Source organism: Vicugna pacos, chromosome 2, assembly GCF_048564905.1.
Source record: "Vicugna pacos chromosome 2, VicPac4, whole genome shotgun sequence".
NCBI lineage: Eukaryota > Metazoa > Chordata > Mammalia > Artiodactyla > Camelidae > Vicugna > Vicugna pacos.
Window position 1 is genome coordinate 68453256 of NC_132988.1, and position 26324 is coordinate 68479579.

The window sequence follows — 26324 nt, forward strand, 5'->3', positions numbered from 1 at the left end:
TAGAACACTTTTGAGACTGAAAGAGGACACTATCAATAATGACTCCAAACAACAGGCATAAACTAGGGCATCCTGAGTAAACAGTGCTCATCACCCCATCCTAAGGGAAGCGATCATATCCCCCTTGTCCACTGCTCAATTATGAGAGCTTTGAACACAGCAGATGCTTAACAAACATCTGCTACATGAATGAATTAAATGAAACAGTGAATGATGATTTCATTTATTAAGCTATAGGTGCTCCCAGAGGAAGGATGGCAATAAAGTGAATACTTAGAGACAAATGTGAGTTTACCAGGACAAAAAAGATATCACTGGTTTCAAGCTGAGGGAGGGGCAAAGGCAAAGACAGAAGCATAGAAGGACTTGGTGTGCTCAATAATACTGAAGAAAGGCTGGAGCCCCCTGGATCTGAGAGAGAATGGTAACAGATAAACTAAATTGTAAGTGATATTACAGCCCTTACAAAAGGAAAGATAACCAAACTGTGTGAGACTGTGTAAATCAGTCAGGGTTCTCCAGAGAAACAGAACCGATGATGATATAGATGATTAGATAGATAGATAGAGATATGGAGAGATTTATTTGAAGAAATTGGCATATGTTATTGTGGAGACTGGCAAGTTTGGAATCCATGGCACAGACTGGTAGGCTGGAAATTCAATTAATAGTTGATATTGCAGTTTTGAGTCCAAAATCCACAGGACAAGTCAGCAGGCTAGAAACTCAGGCAGAGTTTCGATGTTTCAGTCTCAAGGCAGAATTTCTCCTTTTAAGAAACTTCAGTCTTTGCTCTTCAGGCCTTCAACTAATTAGATGAGGCTCATTCACATTATGAAAGGTAATCTGCTTTACTTAAAGCCAGCTGATTATAAATGTTAATCACATCTATAAAGTGCCTTCACAGCAACATCTAGACTAGTGCTTGACCAAACAACTAGGCACCATAACCTAGTCAAGTTAACACATAAAATTAAACATCACACTACGTGTATAGCAACTTAGGGTTAGAATTTCACATAACTAACAGCTCATATTTCCTGAGCTAGTTTTACCAGAATTAATACGATTTTTTCTCAGGAGCTAAAAAGATTTTCACAATAAAATGCACTGATGATGTTGGGGTGAATTTTCTGGACTCTTTAAATGAGAATATGTACATTAAGTGTTCATGGAGCTATATTTTCACAGAGCCCCAGTAAATATCTCTAGGAACTAATGCTCTGTGTAACATGGTTTGAGAAGTGGTGATGTGGGAGAAGTGCCAAGATGGCGGAGTAGAGAGACACACAACTCACCCTCTCCCACAAATACACCAAGAATTACATCTACAAACCCACTGAATTGCACAGAACACCTACTCTACTGGTCCTGCAGGGAGGGAACAGCAAAGGAAGAAAGGCACCCTCTCCAGCAGAGAGGTCAGCAGGGGCAGAAGCAGAGCTTCCGAGGCTCAGAGGAGTAAGTGGCAGCCACTTGGCAGTAGAACTAAGAGAAACTGGCATGGAGGGTCTCTGTGATCCCCAGCCCTAGATGCAAGCCAGCAGGGACAAGCAGGGACTGGCTACTAGGGATGGGGGCTGAGCCCAGGGAGAGGGCTGGGGCCTCCTGCACAGAGGCAGCCTCAGGGGACTGGAAGGCTGTGTGAGCTCTGACTGGGGGTATGTGTGGAATGGAACAGACAGGGACCCCTATAAAAAAGCACCACTGCTGGTGTGCATGTTGGGGACAGGCACAACGCAGCCAGGCCATAGCTGCTTTCTCTGCTTAGCTCCATTGTTGGTGTGTTCTCACGAATAGAGAGGTGAGGCTTGGTCATAGCCATCGCCCCTGAGCAGAGTCAGGGCTGAAGGGTGAATCCATACCCAGGGGCCCTGCAGCTTCACAGGTGGGACTGAGATTTCTTTACAGCCCCAGGCAGAGAGGGTAGATTTGCTACACAAGTGCCTTTGTGAACCTGTGCCTCTGGGATGAACAGGCAGTGAGCAGAGCTCTGGCACACAGTAGGGGCGAGTAAGGGTATTTCAATAGGCCAGTGTATGTGTCCTGTACACAGAGGCAGGGCTGGGGTCTGTGTAGACCCTGGGGCACACCACGGATTCAGGTGTGTGACGGCATACTCACTAGGGCAGGTCCTAGCGCCTGACCTTGGCAGATCTGTGCTGTTGGTTCTGGGGGCCCAGAACTTGCGGGACACCAGAGCGGTGGCTGACATTCCGGCAGCTAAGGCAGGGACAAAGGCAGCATCAACAAAGAGTAATCTGTAAGCCCACGTGACAAGCGACAACACCACAGAGGGCACCTCCCAGTGGACATCTCCTGCCAACTCTTCTTCCCAGCTGAGTGCTCAATCCTGCCTACCACACACACACCACAGCTCAGAAACGGGTCTACAAGCCTCTATTCCAGCAACAGGGGAGCAGACCCAGCCCTGTCAAGACTGTGACAGCCACAGAACAAAAAAGGAGGCCCTGCTCAACAACAACAATCAGGGCAGACTCTGAACACCACAGCACCAACCACACCCCCAATCAAAGGGATAGCAGGCAACACCCATGGAAGAAACAATGGCAACCATCCATACTAAGAATAATCCTACAACAAAACTATTACACGCACACGGTCTACACAGGAACGCTCCCACTTTAAATAAAAACAAACAAATCAAAAAGCAGCCCTTCGAGAAATGGTGATGTGAAAATAAGGGGCATCAAATTTTTAAACAAGGGATTAACATTTTAACTGTGCTTTAAAAAGATTATTTTTTAAGAAAAAGTAAAAGTTAGATTGGGATGATAGAAGACGCAAAGGCAGAATGATAAAAGTATAGCAGGGATCAACAAGAATACTTATCAACATAGTCCAATATTTATTAATGTATTCCATGCACACTATCTACAGAATGATGATAAAATAAGCACAAGCTTAGCTACATAGACTGTTTGGCATGACAATTATATGTAGAAATCTGAAATCTCTAGTATCAGCCCCAGTCAGTAGCTACTCCCAGCCAAGTTAGCTGATCCTCTTTGATGAGAACAAGCGTCTTGTGAGCTGGAATCCTCCCATTTTCTCTCACTGTATAGAATCTTGGATTAGACATAACTTACAACAAAGTCAGAAAAGGAAAGGAAGTTTATATATTTGAACTTGGTCAAAAGCATTATTAATCACCTAAATTTACTCCAGGAAATCGACTAGTTGATAGAGATACAAAAATGCCTAAGACTCTGTGTACAACTTACTCATTGTAAGAATTAGTCAAAATTTTTCTTAACAGACGTTAAATATGTTTAAAAATATCTTGGCACAGGGGAAAGAGAAAGCTTGGAGATAAACCTGGGTTAAAATACTGAGTCATGAGACTATGCGCTAGTTATTTTCTCAAGTTTCAGTCTCTTCATGTACAAAATTACTTTCTATGTAGACGCACACAGATCTAGAACTGCATCTTGATTTAGATTTTAGGTTACCCTTATTGCAATAAGTTATCCTTAAAAAAATGTTAAGATAAGAACAAATTGGAAAAAAAAATAACCAAGGAGACACTGTGTCCAGTGCACTCAGATTCAGCTTTAGGATAAAAAGTCTGGAAATCCTCATCTGATCTTCAATTCATCACTGGGTGAATGAATGCCAAGAAGTTATACCATTGTTAACAGCTAATTTGAAAGAAAAGCATCACAAGTTTGATTACCCACCAATAAACTTCCAACGTGTAAGTACATGATTTTCCATCTTTCTGGTGATGAATGACATTTTCATGAAAAGTAAGACCTAGTGACATCAAAGCAAATGTCAAAAGACTACAATACTCACATTTTATATTTCTCAATAACTGGCACTTTTCTTCTGAGTAAAGAAATTTCTGTGGTGCATCAACACATCTTCTGTTACAATTTAAAGAATTATTATTAGCCTAGTGGTAAAGAGCATATTAAGTGTTGTCAAATAGTTCACTACGAATCCTTGTCTTATCTTTATGTCCAGAAAAGGCAAGAAAAGAATGCAATGTTTGCAGCTGCCCTCCAGCTACTAATACTTAAGTTGAGATAATTTTATAAGCTCTGATAATTAACTTTCAGGAATGAAGTACTTTATCTTAAAAAGTTAATAATGAATACAAAAGAAGCCACCATCATCTAATACTTCTTACTAGTTCAGAATCCACAACAGCACACAGTAGTAGGGCAAATATTGTAAATAACAGGATCAATTATGAGAACATTCATTAGACCTAGGGTTTGTCAAGTTTCAATAATTATTGCTTTGTTAGTAAAATGTCAAGTTATTTACGAAAACATCCAAAAATAAAGGAAAGAAGTTGACTCAAAATACTATTTTTAAATTATAAAGAATAAGCCTTCATTTTTTCTGATGCGTAATTAGCCATGATGTTTTCTCAGGAAAACTGAAAAGGACAAATGTCAACTTTTGAAGATTATAACACTCCTTTTTTTGCTTCAGGAAATAGCTTGGATTAGCCCAGAAGCAATTGCTAAAATAAAACTACTACCTTGCTTAGCAATAAGAACAAAATAAAAGGATAAAGGAGAGAAAATCCTTTATAAGTCATGAATCACTTGTACTCTTTCTCTGAGCTTCCAGACTTCAGAAGCTAAGGCAAAGCTGACATCCCTGACAACCACAGAGGATCCTTTATTACTGTATCATTTTTTGAATTTCAAAAACTTAAACCTGTTTTTCCTAGACTTGATTATATACAGTTTCTAATTAGTGTAATTATTATGAGATCTCAAACTCTTTTTTTTCAAAGAGTTCTAATATAATGAATTTGATAGGAAATATAGAGAAAGAAAAGGAAATGCTTGAACAAATTTATCAAACTGCAAGTTCTATTCACTTTAATTAGTAAAATGTTAATTTCAGTAAGCCTGATAATAATATAAATAGCTTGTCCTCTGCAATCCCAAATAGCTTGAAAGTTGCCCTTTTTAGACATGAAGTTGTAGACTTTAGACATGTATTGTAGTTTTGCACCCATAAAAGTGAAAATGTTTTCAGTGGCAGAAACATCTATATATTTTACTAAATTACAAGAGAAATCATTGGGCTTGTTTTTTTTAATTAATCAAATGTTTCTGTTCTGTTATCTCTTTTATTACAAAGGAAAGGACATATATACATCTAAATGTGTCTTATCTTTTACTTGAGATTGTGACTGTTTACATGATGGAGATACACATTTTTGGTTTTCTTAGAGTATTAGAATGTGACAATTTCATCAAATAAATTAATGACTTTACTTTAGAATTAGAAAAATGAGCCTCAGATAGGTTAAGTAATGTGACCACGGTTTGACAAATAAAGCTCAACTCTTAGGAATATTGATCCAGTGGTCTTTCCCCTAAAATCACAAGGAGATGCTCTAATGAATAAAGCCATTGTTAAAAGATAATAATTCTCCATCAGTTACGTTGTGGCTATCATGTTTTTAATGTTGTAACTTAAAGATTAGAAAAGCAGCCACATTTGAAGCTGAGATTTTGTAATCATAAGTAATTAGCCATTAATTTCTCTGCTTAGCGATTTTTCTTTGGGAGAGAAATTAAGTAAGTGAATAGTAAACCCCCCCAAAAACTGATTCATTACTGAAGTATGACATATGAATGCAAAATTATGAAAAGGGGTAATTTTATAAAAGCCCTCGAAGAACTGCAATTGGAGAGATTTAGGTTTTCATTAGTTTGCTTTTCTTTTGGCTGAGAGAATCTAGCAATAATGATGATGTCAAAACAGAAATGTCAAATTTCTAAAAGTTTCTTGCAGATAATAATAATGATACTAATGATAAGATGATATAAATATTTCATATTTTTTACTATACACATTTTTAAGTTGTAAGTTAACTTAAAATTTTCTGTCTAGTGTCTTAGTATGCAAGGTCAAAATCAAAGCCAGAAGAGCATTTTAATGGCAATTTCTCAATTTCTTTTGTGTGTTTAAATTATAAAATGAACAAAATACCATAATTTTTTAATAACAAAAAGTCTGCATGTAAATTAAACCATTATACCACATATTTTCATTTTTGCTTATATTTTCCTGTCCTTATCCACTTGGATAATTTATATACAGTATGGTATTTAAATTTTTCACTTATCATTAAAACATAAGCATTTTTCAAGTTTTCACAAAGTCTTCATGATTATCAGTATCCATATTTTTTAATTATAACTAACACTAGAGTGAACATTTAAAATTTTTTTCTATTAGTTAATTTATCAAGAATAATCCTCAAGACTGAGATTCTTTAAGTTAAAAGTATAAACATTTTCATGTTTCTTTTGCATATTGCAGTCCTGCTGTTCAAAAAAAAATTATCTTGATGAATAGAACCACTGGCTGCATGCAAGGATATCAACCTCATCACAATCTTGACTACATTTTTGTTTTACTTTCTTAAATAACTCCTTAGTAATTGTAAAACAGTAGGTCAAAAGAAAGTTCTATATGTTTTCTTGACAATGAAACAAGGGCTTTTGTCTACATTTTTATCTACTGTTCATTTTGTTATTGGAATTCACTATTCTTAACCTTTGCATCTATCTGTTATACTCAATATTTTTCTTATATAAATTTCATAAGTTCTTATTACACCATAGGTACAATATATGCCATGGATGTGCCATAACATGCATAAATGTTTTTCCTTTGGTTAAAATTTAGCAAAAACAAATTGGTATTTCTTTGATTTCTCCTTCAACCAATGAAGCATCTTTGCTGACTATTTCTAGAAGACCCTAAGACAAGACGAAGGCTCTGATTTTGATTGATGTCATCTTAACTTTCATTGCTTGCTTCTCAGTAAATATCAAATACCTTCACATACATTTATTCTCTCACTTGGTTCTCAGTCATAGAGTATACATTCAGTTCATTGTTTCATGTCAACATAGATTTATAGTACACACACCTTATTTTAATTTTATTTTTGCCTGAGACTTTAACTGAACTTTCTCTGTGATCTTGTGTTGACCTTGGGATACAATCAGTATTTTTCTTTTTTTTTTTCCTACATATTGGTAGTCTTTAGAATTCCCAACATGTGTATGTAGCACACTGTAGTGTCATGATTTTAAATCGTGTACTGTGATTCTACTTCTATAGTATCATTCCTGGATAACATTTAGTCTTTGTAGTTTCCTCAAAAAGAAAGAAAGATGTGTGAAGAAGAGAACTGATTTTAAGGGACACTATAAAATAAATCTGCAACCTTATCAAGGATTTCATATCAGTCAAATAAATTAAGACATTCTAGACATGATAAATAATCTTCTATTAAGAGCACATGCTTGGTATCCTCACATTTTTAGGTTACATAACACCTAAGTTGCACCTAAGTTACATTATCTAAAAGGTGAAGGGGACCTTGTCTAAGGCTTTGTGCTGCAAACACAATCCAGTATCATTTCAGAAGCAATAGATGTCTTACGGGCACTGCTAACTATGGGAACTGGCTCTTCCAGTCTTGTGCCATGCTAAAATGCAGCAGAGAGGATTTTCCATCCAGTGAGAAACCCTATTCCAGAGTTCTTTGGATCACACATTTTTCTCTCCCACAAAAAACAGGCTGGTTTTTCCCTGCACCAAATCTACAAAGACGTGGTTCCATAATAGTCCCCAGGTTTGGCACCTGAGTGAATGACAGTTATTTTGATAAACGAAGCCAAAACTAGCACTACCTGGAGACTGGAGACTGGTTGGCAACACACCCATGAGACTGTGGAAGGAGAGGAAGTCTTCTGCTTAAAGACCTCCAGAAAATCTGATCATCCTTAGCCCCTGCACTGTGTACTCTGAATTGTTAGCAGGTCCCTCTCGTTTAATGATGACACCCAACATTCTAAAATTGTATCCTATTCTATTGACTCTAACCCAGCCACGTTTTACCCTCATAAGTAATTTATAATCAGTATCCTAAAAATGTCATATATGTTCTGGGTCTAATTTTTAAATATATTTTAATCTCCGTCTCATTTTAGTCAACTGATGCACGAAAGCGAAAACTCCACAGAGAAGTTAAGTTTTATTTATATTTCTGGTTATCATGTTACATTTTCATTCATAATCAAAGTCAGTTATGACTGAGGAGTTGGTAAGGTACATATATTTTCTTTGATTCCCAACCTAAGAAAATGTTAAGAGAGCCAGAGTCACCTAATTACCAAAGGTTAGGGACGCAATGGGAGTAGGTCTGAGCACCAAAACCAGTCTCCAGTTGCCTGCCTTTAGGTAATTGATGTCTTTTTAATATGGAACCTTCTTTTAATCCTACAAAAAAGTAAAAGCTAGTTCCTTTTCTCAAAATCAATGGTTTTGAACTGAAAAGGAAAGAAAATTCAGAATCATATGGAAAGACTTTTCAGAATGACAGATCCCTGTTTCCACCCTCTGACATTTCTAATTCTCATAACCCCGACTCCATGTCAGAATAGGGGTGGGCTGCACAATAGGCTGTGTTATCTGAAAATATCTGTCACATCATCCTGTTACGTCCCCCTGCTCTCTTTTTTTCCCCCATTCCAAGACAAGTGTTCTAAATGAATCCTTAAAAACAAACAAACAAAAAGTTATCCTGCTTCTAACGCTATGGAATAGACATTATCCAGGTTTAGTGATCCAAATTGTACTGATACTTAGAAAAAAAAAATTTCAAGCCTACCTTGAAAATTTATCACAGTTTTGGCAATTTAACCTAAAAATCAGGTATTTGACTATTTCTCAGAATTTATTCAGAACTAATGTTTCATGAAGAGGCAGGAGGTGTGTCATATTTAGAATCCCAAGGATTAATTTCTGCCAGTGAAGACAAAGTAAGAGACAAGGGCCTAAATTGAAATCCTAAGGGAATGCCATGTTAAAAGTCTGTGTACCTAAAGCGAATTAAAATTGCCCATGGCTTTGCTGCAATGAGGCTTTCACTGAGTAGATGTACACTGGCTGAGCTAAGACACTTCTACTTTTTAGTGTGTGTGATTCTGTGCAATTGTCAGCTACACGGATTCATGGAACGCTCTATCAGTCCGGTGTTAGGGGTCTAGGAAAAGAGCAATGCAAAGCTCCTATAATCTCCTTTTATTCTCTTTATTCAGAGCAGTAAAATGCATTATGCTATTTTCCAAGATAGAAATTGTAGCATGTCCCAAAAGGTTCTCCATGAAACACTAAAACACTAGAATGAAGATATGCTACACACATACACACACACACACACACGCACACACACATTCACACACACAATATTCCCATGGTGAAGCAAGTCTGGAAAACACTACATATCCCTTGGATAGGCTAAATATTCACTGGCATATTACATTAACAATTCCAATAAGCCTTCTAGTAAAGAAATGTCCTTTACTTTACCAAAATGTTTTCCATAGTCGTTTGACTACCAAAATCTTTTCAATACAATGCCTACTATGTAACACATTTGGGGAAAATTTGTAGTAAAACTATTAGACCTTTAGAATAGCAGAAATATAGTTTACTTGACACACCAAAGATCATAATTCTGTCTACTTGGTAGGCACACCAATCAAATTACTTATGGAATGAAGTTAGAATATTTACACAAATTTAAGTGACAACATAGATACATATTGAAACCTGATTTCAAGCTAATTTATGCATCTAATCTGCATAAAAATAATTTTTTTTGTATTCTCTTAAGTCTAGTGAAAGTTCTGAAGAGCATTTTAAACCATTTAAGCAAACACGTCTTTATGAGTCAAGACAGCGTTCTGCAGAATTTGGACAAGCTTCTGCAGATCCACATGGTTACCATGTCGTCAAGAATCCCCCATAGGCCACTACCCCCGCCATCTGCTTTTTCCCCACCGCCCACATGGTCCATCACCACACAGACCTACTTTACCACCTGAGAATGTTGTAAACCCCAATTCTCAAGCACCACTAGCCAATTCCAGTGCTCCTCCATCTGTAACTACCACTGCTGCTGCCATTGCTTCTGCTGCCTCCACCAGTGAAACTACAAGCATTGCATCCAGCACCATGGCTCCCAGCACCCTCCAACCTGAGGCCACCACCGATGCCCAGCGGCTGGCACCACAGCTGCCAATCAGCAACAACCGCTTCCATAAATTCTACAACTTCTAAGCTTACAAATGCATCAAATCACAAGAAGCCAAAGGCAAAACCAAGATAAACAACATTTTCCAAAGTATTTTCTAACCAAATGAGTGACTTTAAGATGTGTCTAAGACCAGGTATTTTTTTGCCACATCAAAAAGAAAGATAAACAGATAGCTTTTAAATCTGCCATATGCTCCTGGGAATATATCCAGAAGGAACCCTACTTCAAAAAGACACCTGCATCCCAATGTTCATAGCAGCACTATTTACAATAGCCAAGACATGGAAACAGCCTACATGTCCATCAACAGATGACTGGATAAAGAAGAGGTAGTATATTTATACAATGGAATACTATTCAGCTGTAAAAACTGACAACATAATGCCATTTGCAGCAACAAGGATGTCCCTGGAGAATGTCATTCTAAGTGAAGTAAGCAAGAAAGAGAAAGAAAAATACCATATGAGATCACTCATATGTGGAATTAAAAAAAAAGAACATAAATACTAAACAGAAACAGACTCATAGACATAGAATACAAACTTGTGGTTGCCAAGGGGGTAGGGGGTGGGAAGGGACAGACTGGGATGTCAAAATTCATAGATACTGACAGGCACATATAGAATAGATAAACAAGACTATACTGTATAGCACAGGGAAATATATACAAGATCTTGTGGTAGCCCATGGTGAAAACAAAAAAAAGTGACAATGAATATATGTATGTTCATGTATAACTGAAAAATTGTGCTCTACATTGGAATTTGCCACAACATTGTAAAATGACTATAACTCAATTAAAAAAAGGAATTATAAAAAATAAATAAATAAATAAATCTGCCATATGGATTAAAAGCTCTTATTCTCTTTTAATTAAAAAATTAAATTTGGTCTCCTTGGGCAGATAGGTTATATCTATAAACCCAATGCTAGCAGATCCCTACTAAAAGAAAGAAACAAAAGATTCACCAAATGTGTATGTATTTTGACCTTCTGCTCCCAATGCTGAAATGTGTTTTATTTTCCTGAAAAGAAAAATCACTTTTAATTAGGGCTTTAGTAAACAAAAGTTAGTTTATACTTCAAAGTTTACTAAATTGTACAAATATACATTTGACATTGGGGGATTGCACCCCTCACTCTTTCAGGACCTATCAGCTCTAATAAGGCAAAAAAGATGAAATATTTTAGTAAATATTATGATTAGCCTCAAGAATAGAAATATAAACTAAATCACAACCCACAGAAGAGTTCTCTTGCTATAACCATTGACTGAAACACACGCATCATGATATAAAATGGTTCTTAAGAAGGAATTTTAAAGAATAGGAAAGTATCATCCTTGACATCACCCTCTCCTTCACCCTCTATATCCAATCTATCAAAAAGACTTGTTGATCACTTGAAAATCTCTTGATTCTGTTCATTTCACTGCACTCCCATTGTCACTACCCTAACCCCTCTGGATAAATTTAATAGCTTTTTAATAGATCTTTCTTCCTCTAGTTTCACCTCCTACAATCCAATCTCTATACTGCTTTAAAGCCTAGAGTAGGCAAAAATCAAAAATACCCTGTAGAGAGCTAAACCTGAATAAGTCAATTAGGTGATGAAATCAGGAGTTATTCCTTCATCTAGACTAGTGGTTCTCTACCAGGAGTAGTCCCCAACGGGGACATTTGGCAATGTCTGGAACATTTTAGGTCATTACAGCTGGGAGGATGCTGCTGGCATCTAGTGGGTAGAAGCCAGGGATGAACAATACAGTCTCCCATAACAAAGAATTATCTGGCCCAAAATATTAAGTGTCAAGGTTGTCAAACCCTACAGCAGACTAAGCTCAACTTTAGATTCTTTAAAATTAAAAACTGAGGCACAAAGTTGGGGACATCATATGTAGTATTTTTTGAATTAATGGCCCCAATTTTTCATACCTCCACTTATACAAGCTTGTTGGGGATCCTCTTACACTGTCTCTGGGCTTGACCACTAACATATTTTTGCCAGTGGGACAACACTATATCAGTCAAACGTGAGAAAAGTAGAGATTGGAAAAAAAAATATTTATACATTTCTGGTTTTCTTATGAACCCCTCACATCACATGAATGCGGCCCTGACTATGTGGAGGGGTATGAAGCTGTTCCAGCCAAGGCCATTTTGGACAAGCCAGCCTCCAGCCAACCCACCAGCTGAACACTCACATAAGCAAGCTCAGCCAAGATCAATCAAGCCTAGCCAGACCAGGATAACTTCCAAGCAAGCATATAGACATAAGAAATATTAAACTGTTGTGTTACGCCACCAAGTTTTGCAGTGGTTTGTAACACAGAAATAGCTAACTGATACACCAAGACATCTAAAGATAAATCCATATTGCAGAGTCCCATTCTTCACAGGTCAAAGCACTAAACTAGGTCTTGCAGATCTGCCTGGGTTAAGAATCCAGCCTTGTCTGGAATGCTTTTATTCTGGTGATTGAGTCCAGGGTCTGGTCCTCAAATATTTCTGCCTTTCTATTTGCGGGAGATCAAAGTTTCTTTATACATGGAAGGAAGACTGCTGAAATTCACATCTAGCCTTTAATAGCCTTTCCTGGCCGTTTTCCCAAAACATCAGTTGCTCTCAGTAACAGCTTCCAGTTGAAGTGAAAGAGGTGGTTTTCTTGTCTATTTCCAGCCCTTGGTTTGGATTCTGTAGGTGCTGTTCTGCTCAAAGTATACATTATAAAACACCAGTGTTAGAATTATCCATGGTTATTTACTAACAATGCAGTTTCTTGGGTCCCAACCAAAACCTAATAAAATCAGAACCTCAGCCACTTGATCCCTGAATTTTTCGGTATCACCAGCCTCCAGGTGACTATCTGGCACATCAAAATTTAGAACAAACGTGAGAATTTGAAAGCTCCAGGAGATTAATGACAATGCAAATGAAACTGAAGCTGAAGAATCTCCTTGCTGAGAACTTCATCCTTCTGAGGGTCTAATACAGTGTGTTTGAAAAGGCGCTTTTTTTTTTCTTTAATTGGAAAAGTAAGATATTTAAACTACTATCAGTTAACACTGCCTTCTTTTACTATTTCAGCTTAACCTTGGGCACATCTCCCATTATAACCAGCAGACTTTGGATGGCTGGGACCATCATGTATTCATAGTCCCTTATAACATGAACTTGGATTGGCTGCAGGTATTTTGTAATTATAACTTTGTATACTTTTCCTCATAGTCCACTCCCCAAATTATATAAGCTTTAGACCCCTCAAACCTAGATCTGCCTGCAGTGGGGCAGGGAGCTTTACAATTTATCTTTCTCATTTTACAAAGAAGAAAATAAAACCATGATAGATTAATGAACTTTCTCCCAAGGCCATACTATTCACAGGTAGCAAAGCCAATTCAAGAACTGAGGTTCTTTCGATTTCCATTTTAGAGAACAATGTGTCATTTTCCCCCAAAATACTGGGGCACAATCATTTAAGACTAACTTTCAGGAGATGATACATATAATCTAAATTGTTTTAAATAGACTATTTTTTAGAGTACTTCATTATTTTTACATAGCAATTCTTATCAACGACTATGAATAATTTTTTTAAGGAAAAAACCTTATCAAAAAAGAGTAATATGGTCTGAACAGTAACTCCACTCCTCAGGTCTTTCTCTGTTTAAAAAACTAGGATGTTAATTTTTTTCCTGACAATATCATAGAGTTATTTTGCATGTTAAATGGAGAAATTAGAAAAATATGATATATAAATTAACCAATGCTATGTTTATAATTTAAATATTTAAGTACTGGATCTAGTTTACAGAGAAAACTTACATACAACCACATTTTTTTAATAAAGTGAAACTGTGAGAAAGAAAACATATTTTGGATATTAAGTGGAAGCCAGGACTATTGCCTCAGAGAGATCTTGAAAGGAAACTGATTTGTTTGGTTACACAATTGGAGTTATCAATCTAGCAAAATTCTGGTTGAAGGGCAATTGTATATTTATGGTCACATACTGAAGATATTCAGGTTATACAATGAAGAGTCCTTTCAAGTTTACAATAGAATAATAAATTTCCTCCTTGACAATAAATGAGAAATTTTCTCATGGTACTAAATAGTAGGAAAGGCACTTTTCTTAAGCATTAACTGTGATTTTGTTTTATGGACATTATGAAGTCTTTTTATCTGGTTGTATTTTTCTTTTAACTTTGGCTACTTGGAAGTTCAAAAAAATTTATAGCCGACTTCTAGAAAGTTTACAGAACTTTCAGGTCTAGATCTCCTACTAGATCTCCTAGTTTCCATGTGGAACGAATCAGAATTATAGCTTTTCTTCAATCTGCAAGCCCGGTTATTAATCCCATATCACAGTACTAGACTCCTTCAGTCCAATAAATTATGTTTCCTCTTGAAGCCCAATAGCTTCACTGACTAAGCTCTCACAACAAATATTTCCACACAAAATTTTAAAAGCAACGTGGCAGGGGAGGGTATAGCTCAGTTGTAGAGTGCATACTTGGCATACACAAGGCCCTGGGTTCAATGCCCAGTACTTCCATTAAGATAAATAAATAAATAAACCTAATTACCTACCCCCCAAAACAAAAACAAAAAACCCCACAAACAATAAATAAATAAATCATTAAAAATAAAATAAATAAAAGCAATCTGTAAATTCAAAAGCATGATACATATTTAAAGTGTTATTAACCCAGAAGCCAAATCATCTACTTATAAATAACCTAGAAGAAACACATTCATACTCTCTGCATAGATCCAAAGAAATTGCACAGTAGGGCAGCAGACTTCAAATATGCTGCTGCATGACTGAGTTTAATCCTGCAAATTCTAATTATATGAAAAAAAAATATTTTCCATCTGCCACATAAGTCTCTGCACCAACAATATAGTGACTCTACTATCACCTTGAATTATCTGTGACCAGAGACATTAGCTCACTCAGGTACAGTTCTAGAGACTATTCATTCATTCAGGATCTTTTAAAGCCAGGAATTAATTAAAGTTTAACTTGAGTGACTGTTTGTTTCTTAACAGACCTGTGCTTCCTTTGGCTTGTGTTGCTCTAATTCTTTGTTGGTCACAACCCCCTCAGAAGTTGTACTTCTGCTTTTCCTGTGTTCATTCTATGTCCTTCAGTGCCAGTGATCCATTACGACATAGATCACACCTGTATTTGAAACACTTGGCTGATACACTGGCATCAAAACAGGAAACAAGACACTCATCTTCTGACAAGCTAAATTATTGTCAAAGAAGAAAGTGGTTTCTCGAACTCTCCATGTTAACTTAGAAAATAGAACCATCTTCACTGATGGGGCATGTCATTGTTCAGTCATTGACAAGAGCCTAAGATTAGCAAATATATATATATATATATATATATATATATATATATATGTTATATATATATATGTTTTATATATATGTTATATATATGTTTTATATATATGTTATATATATACAGTTTATTACACTTGATGATATCATTAGAATTTTTAAGGCAATTGAGTCAAAGCAAATGAAATGAAGTGCAAGAATTTAAAACTAAGATCAACTCTCAAAATGTGGCTTCTTTTTCCTATACCACCTATGAGTTCTGAAAGATTTTTAACAACAAACATGTGACTATTTTGTAACTTTAACAACTAGCACTATGTCTCACACCCAGAAGGTATTCAGCAAATGGTGAATAAATGAATGAGTTAACAAAAGAATTACAAAACTCCCCGGTACCAAAATTATACATGTCCACATTTTTCAAATGAAGAAATTGAGGCAAATGCAGTAAAACAGCTTGCCTGATATCACCCAGCAAATAAATACTGGTACTGGCCTTTGAAGTAAAGTGACCTGACTATAAATTCACTTGATTAATCTCTACAGCAGACTAAAACATTGAATGTTAGTAAATTTATGAAGGTTATGTAGACTTGGGAAACAACGTGGAATCCTGCTTAAGTCAGAATTCAGGACTTGAAGTCAGGAGACTTAGGTTCATTAGTGCCCGGGTGTATATAAAGCAGAGATGATAACAGAACTCGTTCCATCCTGCCATGAGATTTCTCAACCTAATAATGGCGAGCACCAGCAGACCTTTAGAACGCTCCCTCAGACCACTGTTTCAGTTCTTCATTGATAAAAGGATGCTTCCTTTAAAATGTCCATTTAAGAATCTTTTAAATAACTTAAATACCTTGAAACAGTTACAGAGAATTAAAATACAGTTAAGATCGAGAACTGCACGAATCTTCTGACTTTTCTCCCCCTTCCACCACTAGATTTTTCTTTCTTGCCATTTCAAAAACTTAGATCAAAATCCTAATCCAAGTACTCATTTTTCAAATCCCTCAAAACTTTTACTCAACTAAACCAATGGTAAGTAAATGAGAGAAAAAACATATAGGATCAGACATGTAGAAACGCCCAAGCACAAAAGAGGAATACAATTTCATCATCTCAACTGAAAAAAGAATAGAAACACAAAACACACAAGACAGAGTCTAGTGTTCCAAAGAGTCAAGCAATGTATTCGAGATGCTCGGTGTGTAAAATTGGTCACAGTGATGTGTGTGGTATTTAGCAATGTCTATTTAATAATGATTTCTCATTTTAATTCTAGATTTTTCCCCCAAATTCTCTCTAGATCATGTCAGAGTTTAATTTTAAAATAATTTGATTTTTTAATTTCCCACATAACATAGTTAAATTTTAGATAAAATAGGAAATATGGTAATAGTAACATGTAACAAAAGATGACCCATTAAAATTACTTAAAATAGAACACCTTGTACTTTTTCTTTAAACTAAAGAGGCACTATTTTTATTGAGACAAACTCCAGACTATTTTTATTGAGACAAAGGACATTGTGATTCATTGTATAAGGTATGTTTCCTCAGGAAACACCAAATACTGAATGGGTCAAAGCTCATCAGAAATGAAAAAAAAAATACATGCAGAAAAAGATTGCCAAATTGGCAACAATGACTTTCCTCCCTTTGTTTAAAGAACATCAACCCAGAAGTTATTTTATCTTCCAATTGCCTTTTCCTTATTATTACTAGAAACCCATTGCATTTATATAAAAGCTGAGATTTCTTGTTCTTGTCCTCCATTTGTTACCTTCCAAGAAGTAACTGGCAGGAGTCATTCTGACCAGCAGAATAATCAGCCCTGAGAAGGCTCCTAATACAACGGTAAGTACATCCTAATATGAACCAAAGAATTTTCATTTCAAAATATAAATTTTTCTCAGACTTTCAAAGATACCAATTTTTATGGACTTTTTCTAGTACATTCATTTTTACCAAAAGAAAAATACATGTCTTATATAAAATTTGTTTAGCCATAAAATGCATTACATTTTTAGAAATTCCATATGTCAGAAGAAAGTATTTATTTAGAGCACTTAGGACAATTAATTTATCCAATTACACAATCAACTACTCTTTCTGATGAACCTTAATGGTTTTTGAGCTTCATAGTAACCAAAATACTATCAGATGTACTCTGAGAGAATTGTTCTACAATATATTTTTATTATTTCCTTTGACTTGTTTTTCAAAGCTTCTGATAAGAATGTGTCATAGGAAAAGTGATCCTAAAAATAAAATCATATGAACATATAATTGAATATTCAGTGAAATTTTGTCCTAAGATCATTCTAAGATTCAGACTGACTGTTCAGCCAACATACTCAACCGATGGGCAGAGACAACTGTCAGAAAACTATTCTGCACAAAGGTGCATGGAGTTGCTTTCCCATAACCCAAGATAACAGGTACTTCAAATATTTTGTCAATTTTGAGCTAATTGAGAATGCAATACTTGGACACCTCTCTTTTCTCTGCCCAGGTCTTTGATGTACCATATATTAATTTTTAGCAGTTATTCAAGACCACTCATTATGGACTAAAACAACTTAGTAGAATGTTATTAAAACTAGGATTTATATTATGTGATAATTTTTCTTTAAATTGTATCTAGCAGGATGATTCTTTTTCTTCCTTTCTTTTGAGATATGCCAAGAAATTAAATTTAGAACATATGTTCTAGTTAAAATTAATATCTCATATATGTCTGCAGAAGTGTACAAAGTAATGTAACCACTATTTAAAAATATCAAGTTGTTCAAATCCAAATAAGTGTCCATTTCAAAGTAGTAACTTCTGAAAGCCAAAATCTTTCTCATAAAGGCTTCTACTGCATAAATGCTTTCTGAACAGTTTTTTGCCATTTACATGTCAAAAGTTAAAATTACTTTCACCATTTATAGTTAAATGTTATAAACCCACCAATATTAATACTGCGTCCAAAATAAGATGAGGTAAATTTCTTAAGTATTACTGCACTATATCATACAACAAACCATGGGACACTTCCCCAATAATACTATAAAAAAGAAATGCTGATCAGCCATTGTGCTTCCTTTCAGGGGTAACCGTAAGGATGAAACCACTGTGCTGGACCTTGGGCCTTTTGGCTCTTGTAATGTGTTTCTCGGTAAGTCTCATTACTCATATCTTCATATATTTCTCAACAATTACTTCAGATTTATTTTTCCATCGATGATATAACCCTCTCCTATATATTAGTAGCTATCAATCATTGATGAAACACTGTCTACTGTCTTAATTCACCTACAAATTTTAAACCTAATTTAATTTAAATAGCAACACATGGCTCAGAGCTAGTACTTTGTAAAGTTTAAGTCTGTAATATCAGACTGCTTTACACAGACATGTATAAATGTGGGTCCCCATACATTAGCAATTTCACAAGTAGGTTATCCTTAGGAGAAAAGGTACTTTTTTTAACTTTAATGTATTTATTTTTTAATAAAGAAGCAGATTTTATTTTATTTTACTTTTGAGGGGGGTAAACACAGTTTATTCTAGGGAGAGCAACTCATTGAGAGATAAAACCATTTTAAAGCTTGCATATATGTACTGTTAATTGTTTCTAACAACAGTTTAGAGCTTTAGCTTTTTAAATTTACATAGTTATCAAAGGAATAAAGCCAATCACAAAATAAGAATCAACAGAATGCAGCAATCCAATCATAAAGGACAGTCAAATGTGCTTACACATATTCAAGAAATAAATCGTCTAAGTTATAATTATAAGTAGTTCATCATCTGTGTCTTTTATTTTTAGATTCCACATGTAAGCGATATCATATAGCATTTTTCTGAGAAAGGGTATTTTTACCTAATTCTTTGTCTCAACAATGAAAATGATGTGAGATATTTTCCCACAATAAGGATTTGTTTTCTTGCCAATTGCAAATCAAGTCCTGAACTTTTCAAACTTCCTGATTAGCCTTTGCACTGTCAGCCCGTGGGTCAAATGCCCTCCAAAATTCAATAAACTATCACTAGCTAGAGAGCACAAACATGAGAACTGGTTTCTGGAAGTGCCTGGGCATTTTATTGCTTCCTTGGTAATGGCAATAAAAGAGTTTTAATGGCATGTTGGGAAGAAGCCAGTCTGAAGAGTGAATGGAAGTTAAGAAGTGGAGTTAGCAAACCTAGACTACCTTTTCAGAGAGCTTTGTATAAAAGAAAGAGGTGAAGAGAGAGTGATAACAACAAGGGAAGGCATGGTTGAAAGTGGACCTTTTTTAAGAAGGTAAATTGAACATAAGTGGTAGCTGTTTCCTGAGGAAAACAAGCCAGATGAGAAGGCACATCTTGAAGTGCAGAAAGGAAAAGTGAAAACTGACAGAGCCCTAAGAAAACACCTATGAAGGAGAAGGAGATATCTAGGTATCAGTGACTATATGGTTGTGTGCCTAGTAAATTGATGGAGTTCATTTCTAATTGTTTGCATTATTTTAGAGAAGTAGGAAGAAAGTCATGTTGACCAGGTAGATGAAGGTTGAGGAGAGCTAGAGAACTTTATAAAATTGGCATCAACTTGGAAAACCATCAGCCTCTCAAAAATGAGGTAGAGCCAATCTAAGATTCTTGAATGAATTGTTGGGCAGCCCTGAAGGACCATAACTTTGTGAGATATGCTTGTGAGATAATGCCTGTGAGATCTGCCAGCATTGTTCAAGAACTTACAAATAGGAATCAATGAGCCAGATGATTCAGAGTCATCATAAAGTTAGGAATTATCAAAGGTGAAGTAACAGAAAAACCAAGAGGTGATGGGCCAGAGGACAGCAAGAAGGGATGCAGTTGTGTGTCTGATATGAACCCCTTGTAGAGCAGGACCTGTGCCTTCTTATTCTGGAGCATTCACATATTTTCCCTCCACTTGGCACACCCTCTCCCCATTTTATATTATTTAAGCCTCCTTCCAAAGGCTGCTTTCTCAGTGAGATAATCATTAATCTGTATTCTCTTGAAAACTAATCAATCTAAATCTCTAATGTATATGTTTCCTGCACTATCTTTCAGCTATTTTTTCCAAAAGTGTTATTTCCAAAAATTGCAAACTCTATATGAGGTGTTCACATAACAAACGAGTAGCAGGTAACATTTCTTGAGCACCATACCCGAGCCAAACACCACACAAACACTTGACTGAAAATATTTCACAGTGAATCTGACAATGATCCCAGGAGGTGAGTACTTTTAGGAACGTCATTTTTCAGATAAGGAAAGAGAGTCTCAAAAGGATTCTGCGTTGACACAATCTCTAACTTGCAGAAGCAGAGTTCAGACCCAGGCGGAAAACTCCCTGTGGGCCATTTTTGTACTGCCTTGTATTGTAGCTGCTTGGTGTGTAGACTCACAAAAGGCATGAGTGTATCCCCACAGGTACTGCACAAAGCAGACACTCAATAATGTGTTTCACACTTTATTAGTGTTCAAAACCTGGACTAATCATGAACTTTTGGGTGGGATATAAAGAAACATTTTTCCCATTTGGAATTGATTGCAAGGACACATTCTACTGTAAGTGAAGGGCATGATTTTACCCACAATCTTTCTTTTTCTCCATTCAATATTATTTCAGCTTTCATTGAGAGCCTAGACAAAAGAGAAACACCACCTTTTCTCTGATAGAGACTTTAGACACATGTAATAGTTTTCTATTGCTGCTTAACAAGTTACCACGAATTAGGCATTTTAAAAATGCATTTATTTTCTTCCCAGTTCTTTGGTCAGACTCTGCCCTTGCTAGATTCTTGATTAGGGTTTCAGAAGGCTCAGAAGGCCCAGAAGGTGTTGCCAGGATTATGTTCCATCCTGGAGCTCAGGGTCCTCTTTCAAGCTTGCATAGTTGTTGGAGAATTCAGTCTCCTCTTAGTAGGACACTGCTGGCTGTGAACCATGGACCACTCTCAGCTCTCACTGCCCATCTACCATTTACTTCCAAATCATCCTCTCCTCAACATGTCACTTTGCTTCAAAGCCAACAGAAGAGCATTCAAGTGTCTCTGACCTTTTCTGTCTCTGACTTGTAGGACCTGTTTTAAAAGGGATCACCAAGTAAGTCAGGTCAACATGCGCCAGCAGGAAGCAGGACCTTTGGGAGCCACCTTAGAATTCTGCCTAGCACATAAAGTATACATTCTTATGCTTGACACTGAAATATCTAATTTAAAACTGTTTTCTTCTTTTTGTCCCCATAGTCTGGTGAGAGTCAAAGGGGCCACAGGCAACACAGACCACCGCCACCTGTTCCTCCTGTCCCAGGACTTGTTCTACACCCTCCTTTTATTCCAGGTTTTCCATATCTACCTTTCCAACCGAGACCTTATCCACCTAGACCTCCACTGTTCCCAGGATACCCTCCACTTTATCCTCCCTTACGTCCTCCTATATCCCAAATAAAAACAACTACAACAAAGGACTCCCCTACAACCACACAAGAACCCACCACCGCTGAAACAGACTCCACTACAAACGCAATCGACCCCCCTCCTGCCGAAACAGACCCCACCACAAACGCAATCGACCCCCCTCCTGCCGAAACGGACCCCACCACAAACGCAATCGACCCCCCTCCTGCCGAAACGGACCCCACCACAAACGCAATCGACCCCCCTCCTGCCGAAACGGACCCCACCACAAACGCAATCGACCCCCCTCCTGCCGAAACGGACCCCACCACAAACGCAATCGACCCCCCTCCTGCCGAAACGGACCCCACCACAAACGCAATCGACCCCCCTCCTGCCGAAACGGACCCCACCACAAACGCAATCGACCCCACTCCTGCCGAAACGGACCCCACCAACCCCACAACTTTATCTTCTACTACCCAAAATTCAATGTTTCAGAAATTTTTAGATATATTTCTTTCCTTTTTCAGACAAGGATGAGATATTCCAAAATCTCTGAGATTTGTGGAGAAAAAAAATCTTAGAAAGAAATTGTAAAACAACATACATGAACATTATGCCAACAATGTGAAAATAAAGCGTTGAGCAATGATATGAAACCTCCAGTGTCATCATCAGAGCCACCGGTTTGTCCCTACTTATGCCACCCAAATGAATATTAGTGATGCCAGAAGCCTGACCTTGTACCATGAGGCCAAAGAGGTAATTAGGGAAACATACAATGAGATACCTGGACTTGCAGCTTAGGGTGATGAAGCTGGAAGAGCAGGCAACAGGGTGCCTTCTTGAGTACTGCAACCCATCACACAGTTACAAAACACAAAATACATATTAACAGATGATAACATTAAATAATCAGCTCTCCCCACAAAACACCCCCTGACAACTTCCTCAGCACCATGTGATCATTACTTACAAACTTTCACATGGTCTGTTCAATTCCAGAGCAGAAACACCTTCCTAGCAAATCTAAATATCTAAGTGAGGTTAAATGAGGCACAAATCTTGGAATTTCATATTAAAAAATCATTTTCCGAACAAAATGATGGTTTCAAACAACAACAGTTAAAGGCTGATGGCTAAGAGTTCCAAGTTTCCATCGCTTCCTACCATTAGGTAAGATTTTAAGCAAAAGTATTATGACCAATTTGGCCTCATTATATCTTGAGAACTGTATCTTTTCCTATGTTTCTGTCAAAGTATAAACTGCATTTTCTCTAAGGACACTCAACTACCCGCATTGTCACCAAATACTTACGAATCAAAACTTCTCAAAGATACCTAAAGTAAACCTAACTCTGCTTACATATGTTTAGTGTTCTCTCTACTTCCACACATGCATGTTGAGAGTCTGCCATGATACAGGGACTATTCTAGTAACTAGCACTCAGCAATATGAAGGCCGTCAAAGTCATTGCCTTCAGGAAGCTTACATTCTAATGTGACAAAAAGAAAAAACAAAGTAGACATTTGTAAATGTAATTTAAGGAGTGAGAAGTGCTTTGAAAAATAGTAAGAAGGGTAAGGAGATAAAAAGAAGTGGTGATTGACTGTTTTATTGGGGAAAACCATGGAGAATCTCTGATGAAGTGATATTTAAGCAATGACTTGAAGGATGTTAAGAAATAAAGTATTAAAAGATCTGCTGAAAGAACAATGAAGGCAGAAGTAATCAAAAATGGAAGGACCTGAAGCAGCAGCGCATTCTGTGTGCAGCAGGACCAGAAGGATATTAATCTGGCCAAGTCTTAGTAACAAAGGAGACAATACCAAGAAGCCAGAGACAGATCACATCAAGGACATAGGATTTGAGTTTCATTCTAAATGTGATGGGAGGTCCTTGGAGCTTTAAATAGGGGAATAATGTTATCTGATTGACATTTTCAAAGCTTCATCTCTGTGGCTGCTCTATAAATACCATACTGTTTAGGGGGCCATGAATAGAGGCTATGTCAAGAAATCTAGTGAGAGAGGTGGTGGCTTAGACTAGGCAGGTATCAGTGGAGATGGGGAGAAGGGGTCAGATATAGAAATAGCTAAAAAATATCCAAAAGTATTTGATCAGTGTTGGGTGTGTTTTTTAAAGAAAAAAATCTAGAAATAACTCTGATATTATAGGCCCAAGTAAGTGTGTGAATAATGATGTCATTTGGTGACTGGAAAGACTTGAGAAGAATCAAGGTTTAAGGATTTGGAACATCCTAAGTTCTGAAATGGATATATTAAGTTTGAGACCTCTTTTTAACTTCTGTATTATTTTTATTACTGCCATAACATGTCACCACAAACTTAGCATCTTGAAACAGTGCAAATGCATTATGTCACAGTTCTATACATCAGAAGTCCATACAACTTCAAGGCTTAGGATCATTCCTCTGCTTAGAGTCTCACAAGGCTGAGATCAAGGTATCAGTAAGGCTGCATTCCTTTGTGGAGGCTCTGGAAAGAATCTGTTTCAAGGCTCATTCATCTCTCCCACACATGTCTTTTGCCTCATTCTTCTTCTCCTGCATCACTCTGCCTCCAGCCAGAGAAATACATCTACTTTGAAGAGCTCAAGTGATTAGAGTGGGCCTACCAAAATGATTCAGGATAATTTCTCTTTTCAAAGACCTATAGTTTAGTAATATCTGGAAAGTCCCTTTACAATACTACCTAGATTAGAGTTTGATTAAGTAACCAGGGTATGGAAATCATGAGGGGAAGATCCTTAGAAATTTGCCTACCACAACTTTTAGGTAGAGACTCTGAGCAGGCAGGATATATGCAAGAGCAGGACAAGTAGGAGGACTGAGTGTAACCAGGAGCCCAGTTTTGCCAGGAGGGAAGGACAGAGTTAGATGGGGAAGAGGAGCTACTCACAAAGTTGTAGTTGTACATGAGTTAAGCCACATCACAAAGGCTGCCGCAAGTTTACAAAGTGAATTTAATGGCAACTCAGACTTGGCTAAGTATAATTTCACTTTTTATTATCAGACATATAAACAAGCAGGAAAATGATATGCAGAGATCAAGAAAATGTGATGCGAGTGAGTTGTGTGGCTCCCTGGTACTTCGCCTCTTCCTCATGTAGGAATACCCAAATTTAGGAGCATCACAACAGCCAAGATAGACTGAAGAATCCACCAGATCACAGAACCCAGAACTGACCTTTGAACATTTTAAACAGGGAAGGGGTGCATCACACTGAAAGTTCCACTATATAGACTTTTAAGGAATTTTGTGTGAGCCAGATAGGTAGCTTGTTTTTCATACTTTTTTTCTTCATATGTCATCAAGACTAACCAAGGTTACTGAGCATGGACATGGTCTACGAGAGTATACAAGGAACAGATTACAGGAGTGAACTATATAATCTAAGCTAGATAACAAAAAAAGACATAAGAACTTGAAGAGTGTATTTAATATGCTGTATTGCCATTTGTCTTCAAATCCCAATAACTTATATGCACTTCTTATGTCAGAACAGAAAAAATTAAAAATTATATTTCCAAGACACAGCTAGTAGTCTGAATGTGACTGGATTCAATCCAGTAGGATACATTAACATGGGAATTAGAAGGCAGAAGTTGGGCAGAAGCCATCTTCTGGCTGCTTTGGCTACTAGCAAGCAAGATCAGACTGATGTGTTTAAAGCACCACTACTGCTTCATGCATATGAGGAATTCTGCCTGCAGTGGAGTGGCAGAAACAGCTTTGCACTTTGACTCACAACTATTACTATAACCATCCAATCCTAAGACCAATAGACAATGGAAGACCCTTACCTTCCATTTCTTCAATCATTCTTTCCAGCACTTCGTAAGCACATAGTTACCTCTACAGATCCCCTTTCTACTTGAAAGATGCCTTCTTTTCTTGACTGGAACCCTGGCCAGTACAAAAGAAAATTTTGAAAGAAGGAATAGGGTCAATAGGTAGCAGATCATTGTCTATATTATATTGAGTCAGCCCCTTCCACCATCTTAACAGAGTCTCTATTCTGTTACGAGCATGCTTCCCTCTTCCTTGGGTTCTCCCTTGAATTATGAGCTAAGTAAACCTGGAAGTTCCCTCACAACAGCATACATGCAACTTTTCTAATAAAAATAATCTTTATCCCACTCTCTATAAAGTATATGCCTCCAGGAAATTTTGCTTGATGCCCTCAGCCACAGTCAGATCCTTATACGACTGCCTTCATTAAAAAATTCCTCCTCTTGAAAGTTTTGTATCACCTCTATCTCCTCATAAAGCCATAAACCAACCTCTAGAACATGTATGCATCTTTGAAAGCCAGTTTTAGACCTTGCTCCATTTTTCCTCCCTGTACTGCCCTATCCCATCCTGCACCATGTGAGACCCTTGTTTCACCACAATTGGTTACTAGTTTCCTAGCTTCTGACCACA

General features: G+C 36.9%; 1 protein-coding gene and 1 non-coding gene across 6 annotated transcripts in view; one reads left to right on the forward strand and one right to left on the reverse strand.

Moving 5' to 3' along the window:
- JCHAIN (joining chain of multimeric IgA and IgM) overlaps nt 1-26324 on the reverse strand; it is a 409126-nt gene that overhangs the window by 203650 nt on the left and 179152 nt on the right. For all 4 annotated transcript variants that reach the window (XR_012060597.1, XR_012060593.1, XR_012060595.1 and 1 more), the window contains exon 10: nt 25703-25805. The gene's annotated coding sequence lies outside the window, so the exon portion shown is untranslated. The remainder of the gene's footprint in view (nt 1-25702; nt 25806-26324) is intronic.
- LOC116285085 (uncharacterized) lies at nt 262-18591 on the forward strand. 2 transcript variants are annotated; one of them, XR_012060606.1, is made up of 4 exons: nt 262-443; nt 13204-13305; nt 17266-17331; nt 18570-18591. It is a non-coding gene; the product is annotated as an uncharacterized protein (transcript). The 2 variants fall into 2 exon arrangements; XR_012060607.1 differs by lacking the exon at nt 262-443 and adding an exon at nt 9763-10446.